This window comes from Macaca nemestrina, chromosome 8, assembly GCF_043159975.1.
Source record: "Macaca nemestrina isolate mMacNem1 chromosome 8, mMacNem.hap1, whole genome shotgun sequence".
In the NCBI taxonomy this organism is placed as follows: Eukaryota; Metazoa; Chordata; class Mammalia; order Primates; family Cercopithecidae; genus Macaca; species Macaca nemestrina.
The window spans coordinates 43,313,467-43,337,444 of NC_092132.1; the positions used below are offsets into that span (position 1 = coordinate 43,313,467).

The 23,978-nt window shown below is 42.5% G+C and overlaps 1 protein-coding gene across 2 annotated transcripts in view; it reads left to right on the forward strand.

Annotated features, from left to right (window-relative positions):
• Positions 1 to 11,403: 11,403 nt before the first annotated feature.
• Positions 11,404 to 23,978, forward strand: part of LOC105476037 (neurocalcin delta) — a 443,647-nt gene continuing 431,072 nt past the window's right edge. Inside the window, exon 1 of one of the 2 annotated variants that reach the window (XM_011731659.2) lies at positions 11,404 to 11,473. The gene's annotated coding sequence lies outside the window, so the exon portion shown is untranslated. The remainder of the gene's footprint in view (positions 11,474 to 23,978) is intronic. The other variant, XM_071067930.1, reaches the window with a different exon arrangement.

The window sequence follows — 23,978 nt, forward strand, 5'->3', positions numbered from 1 at the left end:
GACCTCCTACCATTTGTCTTTTATGGAATACTTTCAAGATTAAACAAAATTATCATCAAATTAATTATTATTATTAAAAGTGTTAATTGGCTGGGCATGGTGGCTCACACCTGTAATCCCAGCACTTTGGGAGGCAGAGGCGGTGGATCACCCGAGGTCAGGAGTTCGAGATCAGCCTGGCCAACATGGTGAAGCCCGTCTTTACTAAAATTACAAAAATTAGATGGGTGTGGTAGTGCACGCCTGTAATCTCAGCTACCTGGGAGGCTGAGGCAGGAGAATTGCTGGAATCCCAATGATGGAGGCTGCAGTGAGTCAAGATCATGCCACTGCACTCCAGCCTGGGTGACAGAGCGAGACTCTGTCTCAAAAAAAAAAAAAAAAAAAAAAGACAAATGTTAATTGATGAAAAGTGTTTGCTTTAGAAAATTAGTATTCATGAGAAAATTTAAAAGATAACTGATCAGCTGTCACTGCCAACATGACTGGTCTGCTTCTTCACATCCACGCTTTGGAGATGAAGAGTAGTACTGAAGTAGTACTGTGCTATGACAGTGAACAACCGTTTTTAATGAAAACCTCTCTACTCCCCTCCACACAGTGAAGTTGTGACTTTGGTGGGTATGTCAACATATCCTTAGCTAGTAAGCATAAGCTATAATCAGATGAAGAGATATTATTAAATACACATGTAGGAGGAAAGAAACCATAATCTAGACGTAGGGTGTAGAGATATGATCATCCTTGAATGGAAATCATCCTTGAAAGGAAAAGACATTTAAAAGAAATAAGTTCCTTTTATAGAGCGTGTAAACTGAAGGGGAAAGAAGAGATCTAAAGGGAAATTCCAAAGTCTTAATTAAGATGTCAGGCTTAAGTTATCTCAAAGGGAGTCTACAAACTCTGAGGTTTCATAAGAGGAAGACTCTTCTGTGGGCAAAATTCAGAAAAGATTGGCTTCTAGGTGGCTATATGGGGTGTAGCTTTGATCTAAGGCACCATGGATTCAGTTAGAGTTCAGGGTGAAGATCTCTCCTTCAAGCAAGTGCATACGAATATTAGAGCATTTTCCCTGCAATGTAACATAGGTTTATGTGTGAGTCTCTCTCAGTAGACCTTATGGTTGGTGAAGTATGTACTAAGCTTTGATTCCTATAGATAGAGGGCCCTAAATTATGCATGTCATACAGAAAACAGAGTAACTGAGCTGAATAAAGGAGCTTGTCTCATAGAATTTAAGATCCAGAAGGGAGCAAAGAAGCCTTCTACATTGGTGGGCTCCAAATCTATCTGAATAACAGAATTGTCTATGGGGTGGGTGAGGGTACTTTTTATTAATAAGAATACTAATTCTAAAACACACAGAAGATACATCCCCTTACTCTCTCCAAGAGAGGCAACTCAAAGTACCCACCTAACCAGTCTATGCAGGGACAGATCTCTGGTATAGGGACCTGAAATTTTGTGGCCCAGGCAATCTCTCTTGCTTCACCATCACCCCCGCTCCATCCTTCCAGATGATTCTGATGAGATTTTGGGCCAACTGTTTTCAAACCTCTGCTAAATGGCATGTTCAATTTAGAGAGCATATAAAAAGCAGCTGGGAACTTTGTCTACTGATCAGCCCCCGTCCCTAAGCCTTTTCTCCTGTTACAGAGGTTTTGGTATGCCATCCGGAAAGGAAAATGCCTCAAACATCCTTTGCTACTCTGAGTGTGATTTCTGGACAAGAAATATCAGCATCACCTGGGAACTTGTTAGAAATGCAAATATCAGGCCCAAATCCAGAGGCAATGAATTACCACCTGCAGTATAACAAGACACCCAGGTGATTCTATGGATCTAAAGACTGAGAAGCGTTGTTTTAGGCTAGAGTGATCAGGAGTGTATAGTTTGAAAATGCTTTTTTATAGTTATGTACATTTTTTTTGAAAACAGCATTATTGAGCTATATATTTCACATGCCAAACAATTCACCCATTTAAAGTGTGTTACTCAGTGACTTTTAATACATTCAGAGTTGTGCAATCATCACCACAATGCATTTTAGGACATTTTCATCTCCCCGTCAGGAAACCTAATAGCCACAGCTGCTATTCTCCATTTCCCCTTCATCCCTGCAACCCTAAGAAATTGCCAATTTACTTTCTGTCTCTATAGATTTGCCTGTCCTAGACATTCCATATAAATGGAATCATACAATATGTGATGTTTTGTGACTGGCTTCTTTCACTCAGCATAATGTTCTTAAGGTTCATCCATATTGTAGCATGTATCAGTACTTCACTTTTTAATAGCCAGATTATATTCCATTGTATGGATATACCACATTTTTTAAATCCATACATTAGCTGATAGAAATTTGATTTGTTTCCACTTTTTGGCTATTATGAATAATGTTGCTGTGAACACTTATGTTCAAGTTTTTGTGTGGATATATGCTGTGATGGTTAATACTAGGTGTCAACTTGATTGGACTGAAGAATGTCTAGATAGCTGATAAAGTATTGTTTCTGGGTGTGTCTTTGAGGATGTTGCCAGAGGAGACTGACATTTGAGTCAGTGGATTGGGAGAGGAAGACCCACCCTCAATGTGGTGGGCAGGCACCATCCAATCCGCTACAGGTGCAGCTAAAATGAAACAGGTGGAAGAAGGTGGGATAAGCTGGCTTGCTGAGTCTTTTGGCTTTCATCGTTTTCCCCGTGCGGGGTGCTTCCTTCCCTCCTTCCTGCCCTTAGACATCAGACTTCAGGTTCTTTGGCCTTTGGGCTATTGGACTTACACCAATGGTTTGCCGGGGGCTCTCAGGCCTTTGGTCACAGACTGAAGGCTGCACTGTCAGCTTCCCTGCTTTTGAGGCTTTTGGACTCAGACTGAGCCACTACTGGCTTCTTTCTTCCCCAGCTTGCAGATGGCCTATTGCAGGACTTCTCCTTGTGATCGTGTGAGCCAGTTTTTCTTAATAAACTCCCTTTCATATGCTGATTAGTTCTGTCCCTCTGGAGGATCCTGATTAATATATATACTTTCATTTCTTTTTATATACCTAGGAGTGGAATATTGGGTCATATTGTAACTCTATGCTTAACATTTTGAGGAACTAATAAATACTTTCGCAAAGTGGCTACGCCATTTTTCAATCTCACTAGCAATATATGAGGGTTCTAAGTTTTTCTGGATGATGGCTGATCATATCACAAGGACACTTGGGTCTCAGAATGAATAATGCACAACACAAAGGTAAGTAAAATTCATTTACAACCACACACAAATAAAAATCCCTGACTAGGCAAGGCAATCATGAGCAAAAAGAACAAAGCTAGAGGCCTCACACTATCTGCTTTCAATCTATGCTACAAAGTAATAATTCAAACAGCAAGGTTCTGGCATAAAAATAGACACACTGATCAATGGAACAGAATGGGGAGCCAAAAATGAACCTATACATGTACTGTCAATTGATTTTTGACAAAGATGCTAAGGATACACATGGGCAAAGGATAGTCCCTTCAATAAATGGTGTTAGGAAAAATGGATATACACATAAAGAAGAATTAAATTGGACCTTTATCTCATCCCATATATAAAAATCAACTCAAAAGGAATTAAAGACTTAAGCATAAGACTTGAAACTATAAAACTACTAGAAGAAAACATAGTAGAAAAACTATATGACATTGGTCTGGTCAATGAGTTTTTGGATTTGACCCCCAAAGTACAGGCCACCAAAGCAAAAATAAACAAATGGAATTGCAAGAAACTATAAAGCTTCTACACAGCCCAGGAAACAACAGTATGAAGAGACAATCTATGAATTAGGAGACAATATCTGAGAGCCGTACATCTATTAGAGATTAATATCTAAAATATATAAAGAACTCAAACAACTCAATAGCAAGAAGACAAATAATCTGATTTTAAAATGAGCAAAGGGCCTGAATAGACATTTCTCAAAAGAAGACATACAAATAGCCAACAGCGATATGAAAAATGTTCAACATTGCTAATCATTAGGGAAATGCAAATTAAAACCACAGTGAGCTATCACCTTACACCTATCAGAATGGCTATTATCAAAAAGACAAAAAAATAAGTATTGGCAAAGAAGTGAAAAAAAGGGGACCCTTGTACATTGTTGGTGGGAATACAAATTAGTACAATCATGGAAAACTATATGGAGTTTCCTTTAAAAACTAAAAATAGAATTACCATATAGCCCAGCAAACTCACTTCTGGGTATTTACCCAAAATATTTGAAATTAACTTGTTTAAGAGATGTTTGTATCCTCCATGTTCATTGCAGCACTATTCACAATAGCCAAAACATGAAATCAACCAAAATGCCCATCAACAGAGATGGATAAAGAAAAGGTGCTATACAAGTATATACATAATAGGATACTATACAGCCTTTAAAAAGAAGGAAATCCTGTCATTTATGACAACATGGTTGGATTTGGAGAATATTATGCTAAGTGAAATATGCCAGGCACAGAAAGACAAAATCTGCATGTTCTCACTTACATGTAGAACCTAAAACAATCAAACTCATAAAAACAGAGAACTGAATGCTGGTTATCAAGGTTGGGGGTGGGAAGGGGGAAATGACAGTCAAAGAATATGAAGTCCTAGGAGGAGTAAGTTTTTCTTTTGAGATCTATTATTGCACGTTGTGGCAAATATAGTTAATAATAGTGTATTATACATTTCAAAATTGCTAAGAGAGTAAATTTCAAATGTTCTCACCACAAAAAATGATAAATATTTGAGGTAATGGATACGTTAATTAGTTTGATTTAATTATTCTACATTGTATTCATAAATCATAATTCATAAATCACTTCATATCCCATAGATATGTACAATTATAACTTGTCAATTTACAATAAAATTTTAAAAATAATAACCCGAACTCTCATATATTGCTGTTGAATGCAACTTTGAAAACAGTTTGGCAGTTTCCTTTTTATTGATACATAATAATTTTACATATTTATGGTGTGCATGTGTTATTTTAATATAGGTATATGACATATAATGATCAAACCAGAATAATTGAGATATTCATCACCTCAAGCATTTATCATTTCTTTGTGTTGGGAACATTTCAAATCTTCTCTTCTAATGATTTTGAAATATACAATAAATTATTGTTAACTATAGTCACCCTACTGTGCTATCGAACACTGGAACTTATTACTTCTATCTAGCTGTGCTTTTGTACCCATTAACCAGCCTCCTTTCATACTCCTCCCCTTCCCAGCCTCTGGTAACCACCATCTGCTGTCCACTTCTATGAGTTCATTCGCTTTAGATTCCACATATAAGTGAGAACATGTGGTATTTGTCTTTCTGTGTCTGGCTTAGTTCACTTAACATAATGTTCTCCAATTGCACCTACATTGCTACAAATGACAAGATTTCATTCCTTTTTTTTGGCTGAATAATATTTCATTGTGTATATATACCACATTTTCTTTATTCATTCATCCATTGACAGACACTTGGGTTGATTCCATACCTTGGCTATTGTGAATGGTGTTGCAGTAAATATAGAAGTGTAAGTATCTCTTTGATATGCTGATTTCCTTTTTTTTGGATATATACCTAGCAGCTGGATCATATGGTAGTTCTATTTTTTGTTTTTTGAGGAACCTTCATACAGTTTTCCATAGTGGTTGTACTAATGTATATTTCTACCTGCAGTGTATTAGCATTCCCCTTTTCTCCCCATCCTTGCCAGCATCTGTTATTTTCTGTCTTTTTGATATATATAGTTTATCTATATATATCATAGTTATACACTTACCATGGGATCTAGCAATGCCAGTCCTATGTATTTGACCAAATGTAATAGTAACTTCTATTCACACAAAAAACTGTAGGCAACTATTTTAGTAGCTTTATTAATAATTGCCCCATACTGGAAATAACCTAACTTTCCTTCAACTGGTGAATGAATAATAACCTATGGTACATTCATACCATAAAAAGGAATAAATCATTGATGTACTCAACAACACAAATGAAAAACACATGCTTTATGCTAAGTGAAGCCAGACTTGAAAGGCTACATACTATATGATTCATTGATCTGACGTTCTTGAAAAGAAAGAACCACAGAGGCAAAGAACACATCAGTGATTGCCAGGGGCTAGGGTTAGGGCAAAGGCTTCACTACAATGGGCAGTCACATTATTGGAGGGGTGACAGAGCTCTGAATTCTGATAGAAGTGATGACTGTTCAACTGTGCATTTATTAAAACCCACAGAACTGTTTATTAAGAAAGTGAATTTTATTGTTTGTCAATTAAAAAAATAAATTGCAAAAGAGCCTTCAATGACTTTGTATTGTTCTTAGAATAAATTCCAACTGAGAATAAATGTTATGTTCTTGATCCCGAGTTGCAAAACGGTCTGGCCCTGACACTCTGTGACCTTGTTTTTTACTCTCCCTTTTTTCCACTGTATTAAACTCATTTTATGCATCCTGTAAGATTGATGATAATGCACCAATTTGCTAGAGCGAACCTAGCAGTGGTCTGTACTGTCACTGCGTTCAGGAGGCCAGGTTGCTACTACTTCTGCTACTACTTTGGATTGAAGTGCTCACTGTGGCTGCTGCTCCCAGTCCCTCAGGGTGCTCTCAGATACAGCCAGCCCAGCAGTGCCTCACCTCCTGTCATATGCCTTGCCTTCCACCTTGGGACTTCCCTGATGTTGTCCAGGCAGCTACTTTGTGGCCACTCACAGGCAACCTAGGAGGGCTAAGTTAACTATGGGAGAAGGGAGCCTGCCAGTAAGTTTTTTCTCTTCCAACCACACCAGTAGCCTTCCTTCACTACCGACAGATGTTTTGAGCTTCAGAAGCATTACATTGCTTCTCTGAAGACCATAGATCAGTACCTCTCTCTTGGATCCCTCCTAAACTCTCGGTAATGCCCCCACACTGCCTCCTGACCAACCCATGGTGCTCCTGCAGACCCAAGTGGCAATGCCCAGCTACAGAATGCACTTCCTTGTGGTTGCTCTCCCTCTTCTCCTGACTCACTTCCCTTTTCTCTCAGTCCTACGCCCCTGTGGTTTCACTTCCTTAGGTACTGTTCATGCCTAACCTTTTGCTCAGGCTCTACTTGCTGAGGAGTTCAGCCAAAGGCGCCCCCACCAAGCTCTAGCCACATCTGATTTCCTTGATTCCAGAATAAGCTGTGTATTTCCTCCCAACCTACCCTCAAATTAGAGACTTTGCACTATGTTTCCTCTGCGTGGCTCCTTCCTCAGCTGTTCCGTCAATCATTCATGTGAATATTGACATATGCACTCATCTAATATGTGTCTTATGTGCTCTATTTATTTTTCTCTCATTAAACTATAAGCCCCACAAGAGCATGAACCTGTCTTGTTTAGTGCTATATCCTGAGAGCCTGGAGCAGCTCTAAGCACATAGGAGGCCCTTAGAATGAATACTTGCCATTGTTGGACTGGCTAGTCTAAAATCTATACATTCAGTTGCTTGCTTGACACAAACTTGCCATTCAGTGCCCAAAGTTGACCAAATGAGGTGGTGAGAGAACTGTCTCAGCAAATGAGATCTCTTGAGGTGGGAGGCTCTGACCGTAGACTTACTGCCAGTTGTCTCAGTGTTCCCAGTTTCCAATACCACACTGTTGAAAGAGCGTTTAAAAAAGCAGGGCCCGGCCAGGAGTGGTGGCTCATGCCTGGAATCCCAGCACTTTGGGAGGCCAAGGCAGGTGGATCACCTGAGGTCAGGAATGTAAGACCAGCCTGGACAACATGGTGAAACCCCATCTCTACTAAAAATACAAAATTAGCTGGGTGCGGTGGCGGGCGCCTGTAATCCCAGCTACTCGGAAAGCTGAGGCAGGAGAATTACTTGAACCTGGGAGGCAGAGGTTGCAGTGGGCCGAGCCGAGATCACGCCATTGAACTCCAGCCTGGGCAACAAGAGTGAAACTCTATCTTTGGGAAAAAAAAAAAAAAAAAAAAAAAAAAAAAAGGAGGGCCCAACATTCAGGCATAAATCTTTATGTCCTTGAATTAGGCAAAGCCTTTTAGATACAACACTAGAAGTACAAGCATCAAAAGAAAAGATAGATAATTTGTGTTTCATCAAAATGGAAAACTTTTATGCTTCAAAGAACACCACCAAGAAAATAAAAACGCAACCCACAGATATGGAGGATATACTGACAAATCATAGATCTGATAAGGTACTTACATCCAGAATACACAAAAAAACTCACACCTGGATAATAAAATGGTAAATAACCAAATTTAAAATGGGCAAAGGATCTGAATAGACATTTCTGTGAAGAAGTTATATAAATGGCCAATATGAAAAGATGATCCACACCATGAGCCATTAGGAAAACGGAAATCAAATGTTATAAGATACCATTGTATGACAACACATGGAACATATGGGCACAGGGAGGGAACAACACACACAGGGGTCTGTTGGGGGGTGAGGGGCAAGGGGAGGGAGAGCATTAGGACAAATACCTAATGCATGTGGGGCTTAAAACCTAGATGATGGGTTGATGGGTGCAGCAAACCACCATGGCACATGTATACCTACGTAGCAAACCTGCACATTCTGCACATGCATCCCGGAACTTAAAGTAAAATTTAAAAAAAAAAGATACCATTGGACCTCTACTAGGATGGTATAATTTTTTCAGCAGCAGATAACAGGTGTTGGCGAGGATATGGAAGAAATCTGGAACCTTCATATAGCGCTAGTGGGAATGTAGAATGGTGCAGCTGGTTTGGGAATAGGTATGGCAATTTCTCGAAATGTTCAATGTGGAGTTACCACAAGATCTGGCAATTTTACTGCTAGGTATATATATATATATATATACACACACACAAGAAAAATGAAAATGTACATCCACAGAAAAACTTGAACACAGATGTTCATAGTAGCATTATCCATAACAGTAAAAAAGTGAACCTAAATGTCTGTCAACTGATACATGGATAATCAAAATATGATGGAGCTATACAATGACCTCTTATTTGTTCATGAAGAGGAACAAAGTACTGATGCATGCTACAACATGAGAGAGCCTTGATAACATTAAACTGAGTGAAAGAAGCCAGTCACAAAGTCCTCATATTGTATCATTCCATTTATATAAAATGTCCAGAATTGGCAAATCTATATATAGAGAAGATAGATAAGTGGTCACTGGAAGTTGAGGAAAGAAGGGAGTGAGTGCTAACAGGTATGGGATTTCTTTATGGGGTGATGAAAATCAGTTCTCAAACTGGTTATGGTAATAGTTTGTACAACTAACTGTGCATATGCAAAAAATATTAAATTGCATACTTTGAGTGAATAGTATGATGTGTGAATTATACCTCAGCAAAACTGTTTCTTTTCTTTCTTTCTTTTTTTTTTTTTTTTAACAGTAGAGATCATTAAAGAAAAGTCACATCAATAAAGAAAAGTAGATAAAGTGGACTTTAAAATCAACCCTCTCTCAGGTATACCACCCCAAGCACCTTCCTAACTGCTGCCTATGCACAGAGTCTGTCCAGACTGCAGGTGATGAACCGATGACCAGGGGACCACTTGTGGCCTACAGATTCTTTTTGTCTTGGCTTATAGAGCACATAAAATATTTAAAAAATTAGTTGCTAATATTTTAAAATTAGAAGAGTTCGCATTAAATATGAACTTCTGGCTTCTCTTGGGGGTAGGGGGAACCAAACCAAAGTAAAATAAAATACCCCGACTTGATGGCCACACTGGACCTTCTTTTCCCATGTAGAAAAATGAGGCCGCCTTTTTCAGGGCCATTGTGCCATTCTCAGTTTGTCTCTGTATAACCATTTAAGTTACTTCTTTGTCACCTGCTTTTATCCCTTAGGGACATTTGAGTTTGCAACACCTGTGCAGACCTTTCACTGCATCACATCTGCCTGGGTTTGGGTTCTGTTGCCTGAGGCCTTGCTTGATGATTGGCTAATCCCATGGTGGTTTCCAACCCTGGCTGCACATCAGAGTCTCCTGGGGCCCATGTGAAAAAAATACCCATACAAAGCTGGCCATTCCTGAACCCTGAATTTTTTTTAACAATTAGGATTAGACTCTCTTGGAGTGGGGCCTAGTATTAAGAAAAATGAAAAAAACGAAAAACCAAAAAATCCAACTTTCCAATGCAAATTTTTGCTTGCGTTGGGTGAGCAGGTTAGTCCAGCATTTTTCTTCCTGTATGTCCAGGAAGGGAAATGCTGGGCTAACCTGCTCACCCAATGCAAGCAAAGGTTTTAGTATTTGATAACGGTTTAACGGCCTCTCAGATAATTTTTGTTTTTCAATTGAAAGCAACCAGTAGAGCTAGGAAAGGGTGCTTTTGATTAGATCAACCTTTTACTTGATGTTTAAATCAGAGTTGGCAGCTGTCTGGACCTCAATGGAACTGTCCTTTCTATAACCAGTCATGTTAAAAGATTTTGCAAACATTATAACAAGGAAGGCCAGGTCACGGTGCCTTTGCAGCCTTGTTATTTGTAACCAGCAACTTCTTAAATTGATGAAGTTGAGTTGCTCTTGAGACCTTCTGCGGGTTCTGGAAATGTCACTGGGGTTGACAAGCACAAGGAGTTAGTTACAGTGGCTTTTTGAGAGGCCATGAGTGGACGACACAGCAAGACAGGAAACAGGTGCTGGCAGCCAGCAGGCACTCGATAAATATTGGGTGAATGAATTGACAAGACATTTCGCTTCTCATTATCTCCACACGAGATGAAAAATTTGAGGGGAGGAAGGAAGGGCAGGAGAGGGTCCCCTTAGATGTCTTCCTCCGGATTTTTTGTTAAGCCTTTCCTAGACAGCTTACAGAAGGCTTTGGGTAGAGAAAGCACTGGTTAGACGAAAGCAGCCCCCTCCCACCTTGTGGGCATGAAGAGTCCAGAGTAGACCACCTGAGAAGCTTTTCAACTGCCTTCCAAGGCTCCCTTGAACTTCACTGCGGGAGAGTAGGGAACCCGGACCCCCACTCAAATAGAAGTTTCGAAGGAGGTGCTCTAGGCTGAATCTGACCTCCCATGACCCAAGGAGGCAAACAGATGGTACCCCTCGGAAAGTAGCAGTGCAGGTTGGCTAGAGGCCTGGGCGGTGAGCTAGGACTATGGGGCACAGTGGGGACACGCCTGGTGGCTGTACCAGGGCAAGGCGGGGGCGTCCACTGCACCTGCAAATCCCGCTCCTCATCTTGGCCCCCCTGTATCCCCGCCGTCAAGCCCACCCCGAGAGGCTGCCTGCGGGGCTGCAGTGGAGAGGGGGTCTGCGGCCGAGAGGAGGGAGGCGGCGAGCCAGGCTGGGGAGGGGGGCGCGGCTGGCGACGGTGCTGTCCAGGGGGAGGCGGGCGGAGGGAAGGCGCTGCCGCTGCTGCCGCCGCCTCGCCCGAAGCGACACAGACGCCAGGAGCGGCCGAGGCGGTGAGTCGCAGCGCCTTCCCTCCGCTTCTCGGGAGCCAGAGCGGAGTCGGAGTTGCAGCCGGGGCGGGTGTGCCGGGGGCGGCGGCGCCGGGAGCGGCTGCTGGGGGGACCTAGGCGCTCGGGGCGCCGCGGGCGCAGGGGTGGGTTCGAGGAGCGCTCGGTCCTGGGAACCTGGTTCCAGCAGCTCCCTCCTGGGTGCAGTTCACCCTGTCAATTCCTCTGTCATTCCCCCAATGCCTCTGAGGGAAAACAAAACAAAATCACAGACCCTGAGGGTGGGAGGCGGAAAAGGAGAAAGCAACTTTGCAGAGGGCCGCGCAGAGACGCGTGGGGCCGGCGGGATGGGGCGGGATGGGGCGCACTGGGCGGAAGGGGGCGTTGGTGAGCCTGGCGGCCCGGGGACATCTGGAGCATCCCGCCCCGGAGTGCGGGGCGGGGGTCCGGGACATCCGCTGGATCCCGGGCCTGCGGAGTCTGCCCGGAAAGGCCGCAGGAGGCGGGTGCGAGGCGTGGGCGTCTGGGGAGGGGGCCGAGGGAGAGGTCGAAAGGCGCTGGTTGAACCTGGACGAGGAAACAGTCTGCGTTTCGGACTCAAGACCTGAAAGATTCGTGTCCTTGCCCTCGAGGACTCGGAAAGGGTGTGCTGGGGAGATGTGTTTGAGTGTTTTTCAGTGCATACCGATTTATTTTTAGCTCCCAGAGAAGCAGGATGTGCAAAGTGGGTTGTATCAGCCCGGGAGGGGCAGGAGGTCTCCCTGTCCGCAGGAAATACACAAGTTTTTTTTGTTTTTTTTTCCCCTAATGCTGCAGATGCTTGCTTTAACTTTTGTGCATGGAGAAAGAATGCCATTTGGCTCTCTGCAGAGCTCCTGCCAGGGTTAGTTTCTTCCTGCCGGTCTGTCGGAGGCTGCAGGCGAGGCGGCTGTGTGTGCTGCTGTGCTTACACGCTAGCCCCGCAAGAAGGTCTATGTTCTGTTCCGTAGGGCAGCTACGGTGAAACACAGAAGTAGGCTGCCAAGATCTCACTCTCTCAGAAGGAAACCACACAAGCTCGCTCAAAGTTTTCCCAGTTCTGGCTGATTTGAAAATAATAAACCTAAGCCACTGTATTACCAAGAGCAGAGTTTGCTGTCGGGTTTCTCAGACCTAATTGGAAATGCTTGTGAAGTTTTTCACTCCAATTGGGAGATCCCTGTGTTTCATGGCCAAAGGCCGTGATGCAAAGACTGCAAAGGAGAGGGGGTGTGGTGTGACGGTGGGAGTGTGGGTACTTGCCCTAGCGGGGCAAGGACAGATCTGGGGGGGAGCTTCAGGGGAGGAGGCTCGAAAAACTGAAATTCACATGTTTACCTACCCAAGTCAGATCTCTGGAAATTGTCCTGGAGTCTCCCCTGTCTCAACCATTCATTGTCCAGTCCTTAAGACCCTCTGTCTGTAACTGTACTAGGAGAGTTGCCAATATGGACATTAGGAGTGTGGGCTCTGCAGCCAGACAGCCGGGTTTGAGCTGTGGCTCATTCACCAATAGCTCCTGGATCTTGGGGTCCTTACTTAACCTCTACTGCGTTTTCTGATCTGAGGCATGAGGTTGATAATAGATAACAAAGCTATCTCAGGGTTACTGTGAAGATAAAATGAGTTAATACCCAGAAAGCACTAAGCATCATGTCTTATTGTAAGTGCTGCATAAATGTGAGCTCTTATTATTTTTGTTGTTGTTGCTATATGCCCTCTTCTCTCAGTGCCTGCTATCACTGACTTAGTTCATATTCTCAGCACTTCTTGACTGAATTGTTCCAATTGCTTTTGAGCTTGTTGCTCCCAATCAGGACCATCTCACTCCAGTCCATTCTCCAAACCGTGGACACTCATTTTGAAAACAAAAATCTAAGCCAGTCATTCTGCTTAATTTCCTTTAGAGGTTTTCTGTGGTTTTCAGGATAGAATTTAGACTCCAGGCACTTTCCCGGTCCCACCCTTCTCTCCTCATTAACCTCATCTCCCCAGCCTCCCCCCGACCCACCCCCCCCCGCCCCGCCATGTAGCCTCTGCCCATGCCACTGGGTCTCAGCATCTATCCTCTCCCCAACCTTCCTTGTCTGGTCAACTCCTATGCATTCTTTGCAGCTCAGCTGCTGCCACACTGCCTTCCAGCAGGCTGCATGGCACTCCCTCTCCCAGAGGTGCCTCTGCTTCATGCTGCCATGCTACCCTGGATATAGCCCTTGCATCATTCTGCACTATTATCTATGCATCTGTCTTCCTACCTGCAAGTGCCTTAAGAGATGGATTCTGATTGTAGTACATGTTTGTTGAATGAATAAACAAACACCAGTCAAACACAATCCAGTCCTTTTCACTAAAGCCAGAATCAAGCACAGAGAATAATAGAGAGGAGGACCAAACCAAGCTTTATATCTAACACTCTACAACAAAAAACCTTGGGAAATACTAAGGAATCAAGAGTTGGTCAAAAGAAATGTGGCATACTGTCTTGAAACTGATCTGATCCTTGCCCTCGAGGTGTGTCTTTTTAATGGTGAGGGGCAGACTAACAATGAAGAAACGTAATGATCTGAACCCTTCTCTTTCCTTGCTTCCCTCATAAAAAGGTCGGGCATCTCAGACGTGGCTGTAGGGGATGGAGGTCCAATTTTTTTAAAGGGTTGTGCGGTGAATTGGTTCTGGAGGCAGAGGTGAAGTTCGTAATACAGATGGGTTTTTATAGCTTTTCCTTGAATTACAGCATCCCTCAGAGTGTGAATTTCAGATCGCCTGGTATTGGTATGATAACAGGAAACCTCCAGTCACCAAAGCTCTTCTGTTACTTTTTGGACTATTCAATATGTTCAGAGGGTGCTTTTCCGACTCAGGCACCCACTCCAAGCTCTCCAACTCCTGGGGTCCCAGGAAGTTGCACAGGAAGATAAGAACTGCTGCTTCCCTGAGGCAGCCCCAGAGTCTGGTTTCAAAGCTCTAGAGCAGGGATTTTTGTACAAGCAAGAGAGCAAAGAATGAGCTTTATATTTTTAAAGGGTTGTAAACAAAAACAAAACACAACAAAACACAGAGAAGAACATGTGATAGAGACCATGTCTAAAATACTTACTACTTAGTTCTTCATAGAAACACTTTGCCAACTATTGCAGTGAAGCTGAGACACATTGGTTTCATTTTGCATGTCATCTGGTTGGTAGTGGCTGCCTGGAAAGCTGGGTCCGATAGGAATCCAAGGCTGGGTCTGGGCTCAGCAAGAAAGTGTGCTGTGGTCAGCTAGTGATGTCTGTCTGCTAGGGAATGGGATTAGGAAATAGTCTTCACCATTCCTAGCCTAGATAACATCATTTGTGGATAATGAAGACAGAAATACAGGGATAGAGCACATGAGTTAAAAGTCCTTAGAAGGCAGGAGCTTTCTACCACAGCAACAAACAATCACTGCACTTAACACTGATATTGCCATTTATTGAGTGTGTACTATGTGGCCCTGGTTTACATGGGATACCTCATTTAATCTTTATGATAATTTTTCAGAAGATGTTTTACTTAGGACTCAATTCTGTTGTGTCAGGAACCCCAACATTCAAACTGTTTCAGCAAAAAAGGAATGTGATTTTGGCTCTGATAACTCCTCAGTCCAGGGGAAAACATATCAGGTATGGCCTGATTCAGGCCTCAAACACTGTTAGCAGGACCTCATTTCTCTATTTTTCTCAGTTTGCTTTCATGGAGTCGGCACCATTGTTAGTAGCATCTCACTGCGGCCCCATCTCATTGTAGGATGGCTGGAAGAGCTCCAGACCTTACATAGTCTGGGCTTTCAATCCAGCCAGAAAGTGGAAGTCTCCATCCCAGCATTGCTCACAATGACTTACTTTGGCTCGTCAGCACTGATTCAGTCCTGTGTCTCTTCCTGTGACCAGGGTGCCACATGTTACTAGGCTTGGGCTTGGTCACATGTCACACGTTTCATCCCTAGAGATAGGCAGAGAAATAGGAGCAGGGGTGTTTCTCCAGCAGAAAATTGTTATACTCTCACCAAGAGATGAGCCCCTGGATTTTGGATTGCAAAGCAGCAGATGTTCCCTACAGGACTATTAGCATTCCCTCTTCGTAGATAAGAGAAACAGCCTTAGCAGCATGCAATAATTTGCTCAAGGTCACATGGTCAGGAAGTAGTGGAGTTCTCATCTGATATCCACAGTTTATGCACTTAGTAGAATTACTTGTGAGCAGAATATTTAAAGTGAGTTTAGTGAGCTTATGTGAAGCTCTAGCCTCTCTATTCCTGCAATTATAGCTATATAACTTCAAGAAATTTTAAGTTCTGACTGGCTAGAATACATGAGAAAAATGACATGGCATTCTCTGCCTGGATTTTTACTCAACTATTTGATTAATATTCTTGAGCAGTTTCTACACGCTCAGCATTCTGTTAGGTTGTAGAGATATAGGCTGAATAAGATCTAGTCTCCTGTCTTTAGGAATTTATATTCTAACGTGAAAGTGCAAGACATAATTAGGGAAGGGATTGACTAGAATCTGGAGCAGGTGGGGGAATGTGCAGGAGGTGACTTCCCTTCCTTGGGATGGTGGTCTTGCATTTTTGTTTCCTGAGGCAGCCCTAGTACAGTGCTTTGTGCCGTAGGCAAGCAATGAATATTTCTTGAATACAACCTTTTAAAAAACTGGTTAAATATACACAACATAAAATTTACTATTTTAACCATTCTTAAGTGTACAGTTCAGTGGCATTAAGTACATTCACATTATTGTACAACCATCATTACTATCCATCTCCAGAACTTCTTCATCCTGCCCAGCTGAAAGTCTGTTTCCATTAAATACTAAATTCCTATTTCCTCCTACCTTTCAACCTCTGGCAACCACTATTCTACTTTCTGTCTCTATGAATTGACTACTCTAGGTACTTCATATAAATGGTATTTGTCTTTTTTGTGACTGGTCTACTTCACTTATCATAATGTCGCCAGAGGTCATTCATGTTGTAAGATGGGCAGAATTTCTTTCCTTTTTAGGATGAATAATGTTCCATTGTATGTATGTACCACACTTTGTTTATCCATGTATCTGTTGATGGATATTTGGGTTGCTTCCATCTTTTGGCTATTGTGAAAACACTGCTGTGAATATGGGTGTACAGTGATATGTTAAAGTCCCTGTTTTCAGTTCTTCTGGGTATATGCCCAGAAATGGAATTGCTGAGTTATATGGCAATTCTGTGTTTAATTTTTGGAGGAACATCCGTTGTTTTCCGTGGTGGTACCATTTAACATACCTACAAGCAACACACAAGGATTCCATCAACACTTGTTATTTTCTGTTTTTTCTTTTAATACTAGTAGGTGTGAAATGTTGAACACATTCTTGAAGGTAGGTTGGAATAGAATTGTGAGAAATAGTGGGAGAGTTTAAACTTCATTTGAGGGGAACCATTGGATAGGTGTTGCCTGTAATAATGGCATGATCAGAAGGTTTGGACATTAGAGAGGGAGGGGGCGGGGAGAAGAGAAGTTACTTTAATTATTTAGATGAGAGAACATAATAGTTTTCCCCACATCTGTACCACTGAAAATATTATGTCTATCTCTAGTAAATGGTTTTGAACTTGGGGAGGAAACATAAATACAGCATTGAGAGATCTCATGGCCCAGGATTCCTCAGAGAAGTAGACTACTGTTGCTAAAAATAGCACTCATGATAGCAAATGCCTAAAGGTGATTCAAGTATTGATTAATTCTGATAAATCCTATGAAAGATTCCTCCTCCAGCATCCCTTAAGGAGGAAGATGAACTGTTCAAAAGGGAGTAACTGAGGAGAGTTAATGAAGGGACTATTTACAAAGGTGTGGGTAAGGTCAGGGAACCCACCAGAAGTGGCCAGCAATGCATGGAAGCCTTCACCACCCGGCCCTGACAGCATGAACATGGAGTTGTTCAGGGGACAGGACTCCTGGCAGGAGCTGTGGTTTTCAGTAGAGGAATATGACTACTGCCTATCATGGCCTGGTGGGGAGGCATCCAGGTGAATAAGGCCCCAACCACTCTCTTCCATTCTCTGATCTGGTGCCGGTGCCACCCAGTTGGCCAAACTAGCCAGAGCCAGACCTCAAGAAGGCCTGTTGATATGGGACTATCTTGTAGTCCATAGCAGCCAACACAAAGTAGTGTTCTAGTTATCCCCAATTTACAGGGAACTGAACCGAGGCATTGAGAGGTTGAGTGATTTACCAACATTGGGAGCTAGTGCAGGTTATGGAGCTGAAATCTGAAGACTGACAATCAGAAATCAGCACATTTCTTCTGTATATGCAGCTGGATCTGGAAGGTACGTTTTCCCCAACCTGTGTGTTTTGACTCTGGAAATAATCTGATGTGTACAAACTTGGCTTGGCTGTCAATAGGTGGTACGGGTGCCTGCTCAGATCCCCCACTTTTTACAAAAATAATGTACTTAACAGGCATATTTCATACTTGATTTATTATATTTAGATAAAAAGAATATTTTCCATATACTTGATGGGAGTGACAATCTGTCCTTGAATCACATTTGCTCCACATGAAAAAGATGCAAGTTGTGGGTTTTTTTTTTTTTAATTTTTTTTATTTTTTGAGTTGAAAGTGCCAACAGAGTTGACAGTGTCACCTGGCTGTTTAAACATTAGTGAGACCTTGGGCTGCCATAAGAGAATACTGTTCAAAGAAGGGAGAGGCTTGTTCCGTCTGTGCTGCCCTGACAGGTACAAGTTAAGGGGATTTCTCATGAGCTGGCAGATGCCGAGGACAGTAGCTGGGACTCTCTGGCCTGGAATCGCTCTGTGGACTTTTATATTCTTTTCTTCACATACATGAAAGCACTGCACTGAGGGAAAGGGATTAGACTCATGTGGGGCCGGAACTAGGCCCACCGTGAACACGGAATGGGCTGCTTTGGAAGGCTTCATATAGTCCCTGGCTGGAGATTGTGAAGCTGAGGCCACAGGTGAGAGATGGGGCTGTGAACTTATATTTGTTTCCTGTGGCCGCTGAAACAAATGACCACAAAATGGTGGTTTAATGCAACAGATATTTATTCTCTCACAGCTCCGGAGGCTAGAAGTCTGAGGCCAAGATGCCATGCTTCCTCCAGGGGTTCTAGGGGAGGCTTCATTCTTTGCCTCTTTTAGCTTCTGGGGGCTGCAGCATTCTTGGGCATGAGGTTGCATCACTTGAGCTGTGCTCCACGTCACATTGCTTCCTGCTCTTCTCTCTGTGCGTCTCTCCTCTGCGCATCTTTTATAAAGACATTCGTCACTGGATTTAGAACCCACCTGTGTGATCCAGAATGATTTTATTTTAAGATCCTTTATTACATCTGCAAAGACCCTTTTTTCAAAAAAGGTCGTATTCACTGGTTCCAGGGGTTAAAGCTTGGTTATGGCCAGGCCTGGTGGCTCATGTCTGTAATCCCAGCACTGTGGGAGGCTGAGGCAGGAGGGTTGCTTGAGTCCAGAAATTTGAGACCAGCCTGGCCAACAAGGTGAGACCCCATCTCTACAAAGAAAAAAAAAAAAAGAAAAAAAATTAGGCCTCTTGGCATACACCTGTGGTTCCAGCTACTCAGGAGGCTGAGGTAGGAGAATCTCTTGGGCCCGAGAGATAGAGGCAGTAGTGAGCCATGTTGACACCACTGCACTCCAGCCTGAGTGACAGAGTGAGTCTTTGTCTCAAAACAACAACAACACCCCACAAAAAAAATAAAAAAAAGTCTTGGACACTTGGACATACCTCTTTTTGGGGGTCGCCACCATTCACCCCATGACAGAGCTCAGTAGTTAGTATACATGGCAACTATTGATTCTCTGACTCTGTGACGGTGCCCCTAGCTTTGATTTGCTGCCTGGATTCTAGATTCCTTGATTCTAGCATCTAGATTCTAGATGCTTTTGATTTGATCATTTGAAATTTTATTCTAACTTTAGACAACAAAATAAACAAACACTTAAAATCTACCATCCTTTACTTCTGAAATAAAGGGGTGAGTGAAAGAGGCTGTCAAAAGTCAGTTTGTTCCCTATCTCAGCTAAATGTTTTCTGGGCTTCGTTTTGCTGGATGGCATTGAAGGAAATGAACAGGAAAAAGAGCTGGCACTGGTCCTGTTCGGGCTTCTCAGCTGGGGCTTTCTCAGATTCTTTTAGAAATATAATTCCTCAGAGGAAGGCTACGGATGCTGGAGCCTTTCAGGAAAGGGAAGCAGAAGCAGTAGAGACTCATTTCTAAGCCCATGCTTCAGGAAGCATCCACTACAAATACTGTTTGTGAATGCCATTGGCCCATCGGTGGGTCTTTTATTTATGTATTTTCAACAGTGAGCCCCAAGGTAGGGCCTCCGTACATCGGGCACATAAGGCAAGGTAAAGAGTAGCTTTGGCAATGGCCTGGAGAATTCGATGACTGTAGCCCATCAAATGAGGTGTATCAGAAAAGTCCTCTCCAGGGCATCAATTATTCTGTTTTATTGTCTGCATTGATCGCATTAACTGGGGAAGAGCCAAAATCCATTCAGTCTGTGCTATGGAGAGGCAGTTGTAATTAAGGTCTGTTTCTCTCTAAGGGGCAGCTAATTTTGGTTTCTCAGCTGCTTTACAGTTTGATTTCAAAAGAGAGGAAGGAAAGAAAAAAAGGTAAAAATGCCCCTTCATGTTACCTATCCTACTGTATCATTGTTACTCTGGTTAATATTAACTTTGGATCCTTTTGTTTTGAACCGTGTATCGGAGTACTGTGATACGTACAGAATTTAGTCTCCCTACCTGAAGAAAAGGTTTGCCCTGCAGGGGATCAGCTACATAGTTTGTGGGGCTCAGAGCAAAATCAAACTGTGGGAACTTTGTTTAAAAAAATTAAGAATTTCAAGATGGTGCTAGTGGAGGATTCATGCCAGTGTGGGGCCCTGCTGAGCATGGGGCCTGTGTGATGGCACAGGTCACATGCCCATGAAACTGGCCCTGGCTTTGTATATATGCTGAGGATGGTATCCTTTTGCCTACCTGGCACCTTAATTCCCAAAGAGTGACCAGGCCAGTTTCCTCTGCCTTGGTTGGCGCACAGCTCTTCTGTAGGGCAAGGGCAGTAAGCAGTCTGGATATCTCAGCTGTCCTCTCCATATCGCCACCCTCTTTAGGTTCCTTCAGCCACTTCCTCCCCTTATGCCTTCAGGTCTAGGGTGGTCATGGCTTCCTGCTATTACTAGCCTTAGAGTCCGGCATTACCCTTCATTGCTTTCCTGAACCCCTATGTGACTTTCTTCTCAATAGCCTCTTCAATAGGATTCCTCTGTAGGATACAAGAGCAGCCTCTTTCATTTTCTGGTTGGGCTTTACCTGATTTGGTAACCCTTGGCGAGAGTTTGGCCACACCTTGCTGTGCTGCAGGGTGGAAAGAGAGAAGCTGAGGGGTGTGATAACAGGTGACTCTGCCGGGCTGGCAGAGATGGGCGATCAGAAGGCAGCACATCCACATCTACAGTGGTGGGGAACATATGCTTGAGAGCTAGACATCTGAATTCTCTGGCCTGACTTTGGGGAAGTCATCTCATCCATAAGATGAGCAAATGACAGCCCTTCACTTACAGGGCTGTTTTGAGCATGAAGCGAGATCACGCAGGCATCGTGCTTATCATAGTGCCGGGCACACAGGAAGTGCTCAAGAAGCATTGTTGCTTTTAGCTTTAGTTCCATGGAGTGACCCCCTCTAGGGGATACACTCGCTACTTTTCTCAGATCTGAATTCAGGCACTGACAGCCTAGACTTACACCAAGGATTATCAAGTTTTCATTGATTCACGGTTGTTCGGGGTGTTATTTCTGTCTTTTCAACTAGATTGTTCTGAAATTGTTGTTATCTTATATACCTTTTAAAAAAACGAATCTAAGTGCCCAACCCCGTAGGTAGCACATCATAACTGGCCAAGAAATATTTCTTGGCTAAATATAAGGCGACTACATAATTTATTGTTCACATCGGGACATTTTTGAGAGTGAAAGGGGAGGGCTTTCCAGTAATTACAGCAAAACAGCAGGCACAAATGGGGACTGTCCTAGACAATCCAGGTAAAGAAACAGTTACTCTACTTAAGTGGTTTCTAAAGCAGTTATTTTTGAGCAGTTTTCAAAATACGTTTTTAAAATTTGCCAGCCTACCGTATTTTGTATTCGTCTGCCGTTGGTTTATGAGATAAAAACATGAGATTTGAAAAACATAGGGAAAAATATGTTTAATATTCCTAATAGATTGTTGGCCTGAATTTGAGGCAATGGGTCAAGGCCTCTTACCAGATAGATACCTACCTTTATACTTTGTTACCCTACTTTACACGAGGGTAAACTTTCTTCTGTGCCTACTTTTAAAAAAGATAATCCCCTAATTATTGTCTTTCTTGCAATAGTGATCATTTATGCTCAAAAGATGGCAAAAATAGATTTACATACATGTGTTTTTTGGAACATCTTTGTCTTTGTATTTCTGGTTGCCTGGGTGACATTTCCAAGAGAATACGTGCTAATCTGCTATTATTGAAACAGAGATAAGGTGGAAACTATTTTTAGGCCTGTCTATACCTTTCTTTTTCCTGCCCTAGACCACTTAATTGGTTTATTTTTTTCTGTTTCCATTGTCTGAAGGGCATGCATAGCTTCTGTCTTAGTCCATTTTGCATTGCTATAATGGAATAAGCGAGACTGGGTAATTTATAAAGAAAAAAGGTTTATTTGGCTTATAATTCTGATGTCTGTAACAATTCAAGATTGGGCATCTGGTGAGAGCCTCAGGCTGCTTCCATTCATGATAGAAAGTGAAGAGAAGCTGGCACGTGCAGAGATCACATGGCCAGAAAGGAAGGAAAGGAAGGGGGAGGTGTCAGGCCCTTAATAATCAGCTCTCCACTAACTAATAGAGTGAGAACTCACTTCCCTCCCTCCTCCACCCAGGGAGGGCATTAATCTATTCGTGAGGCACCCACCCCTACAACCCAAGCACCTTCCATTAGGAACCACCTCCAACAATGGGGATCAGGTTTCAACATCGGATTTGGTGGAGACAAACAACCATATTTAAACTATAGCAGCTTCCTTCCTGTAGTTCTAATTTGGGGACTGGATAACTTTTTTGAAAACTGATGTAGTCATTCAGTATCTTCTTCATTTACAATAGCTAAATGTGTATTGATAGCCAATTTGTTTGGTTAGTTGATAACAGTTGTTTTTATCACAGTTTGTCTAAAACAAGCTTAGGCAAGGGATATTTTTGGTATAAAAAAATAATGTGGAGGCAATCTGTAGTTCTCTGGTGGAAAAAGTACATCCCTTCTGGAGCTGGATTAATCTGGTTTTGGTCTTAGTATTGCCACTTATTAGCTGTGAGGCCCCTGGAGCTTGAATCTTCAGGTGACAATGGAAGCAATAATAGTACCTGCCTTATGGGGTTGTTGTGAAGGTTGAGAGGGTTAAGTAGAATAACACATGTAAGGAGAAGATGCAGCATCTCACGAATAGAAGTGCTGATGCTGCTGTTCTTAATATCAAAGGTACAGGTGCACCCTACCTTTAAGAAAATAATCTCATGCAAGATATCACAAATATTTGAATTTCCTAAAGAGATAAATTAGGGAGATCATTGTTTTCTTTACTAAAATGTTTTTGTTTTTATAAACATTTCAGAGAATTTCTTTCAGTGGTGAACATCCTTGGGTGTATTTATAGTAATATTGAAATTAAAAGTTTCTAATTTACCCCAGCAGTTTTAGGAACATAACTGTTGTGTTATCACCCGTAATTCAAATGTTCAAAGGCAGCCAGAGTTAATATTTGGGGTCTTTTCTTCCCCTATGTTTATGTAACGATTTTGTGAAGATGTATGTATCATTTATGTGGGGTATGTAACTGTAGTGTTCTGTAAGAGATTTTGAACATTTATCTGACTGTTGCATGTGCTTGAAGGGGAGATATTTAGCCTAATTCCAATATTTGAGATAGGGCCTCAATTACTGCAGTTAGAGATCTGAGATGAGTCATTTGGATTATATGGCAAGTTTGAGAGGAGAGATGGACTTTAATTTGTTGTTATTTAAAACTGTTTAATATTGGGGTGTTGCTCTGGCTGGGGTTCCTTTGGCTCTCACTCTTTTGCGTTGTTATTGTATTTTTAAAGGCAGATTGCTGCACCATTGCTCTGGAGTTTGTCTTGCTGCCCTTGAGGATAGGGGAAGGAGAGAGGAAGCAACACTCAGATACGCATTTGCACACCACACACACACACACACACACACACACACGTCTCTTTAGTCATATAATCTAAATTTTCTCAGTTGTTGTAAGTGGAGGCTGGGGATGTGGGAAGTTGGTGATGTTGCGTTCCCACCGCCTCACCCTTTGGAAGACATGATGACCATTTCTATGCCAGGCCAAAGGACAAGCAATGAGAACCAGAAGTCCATTCTAGCCTCTG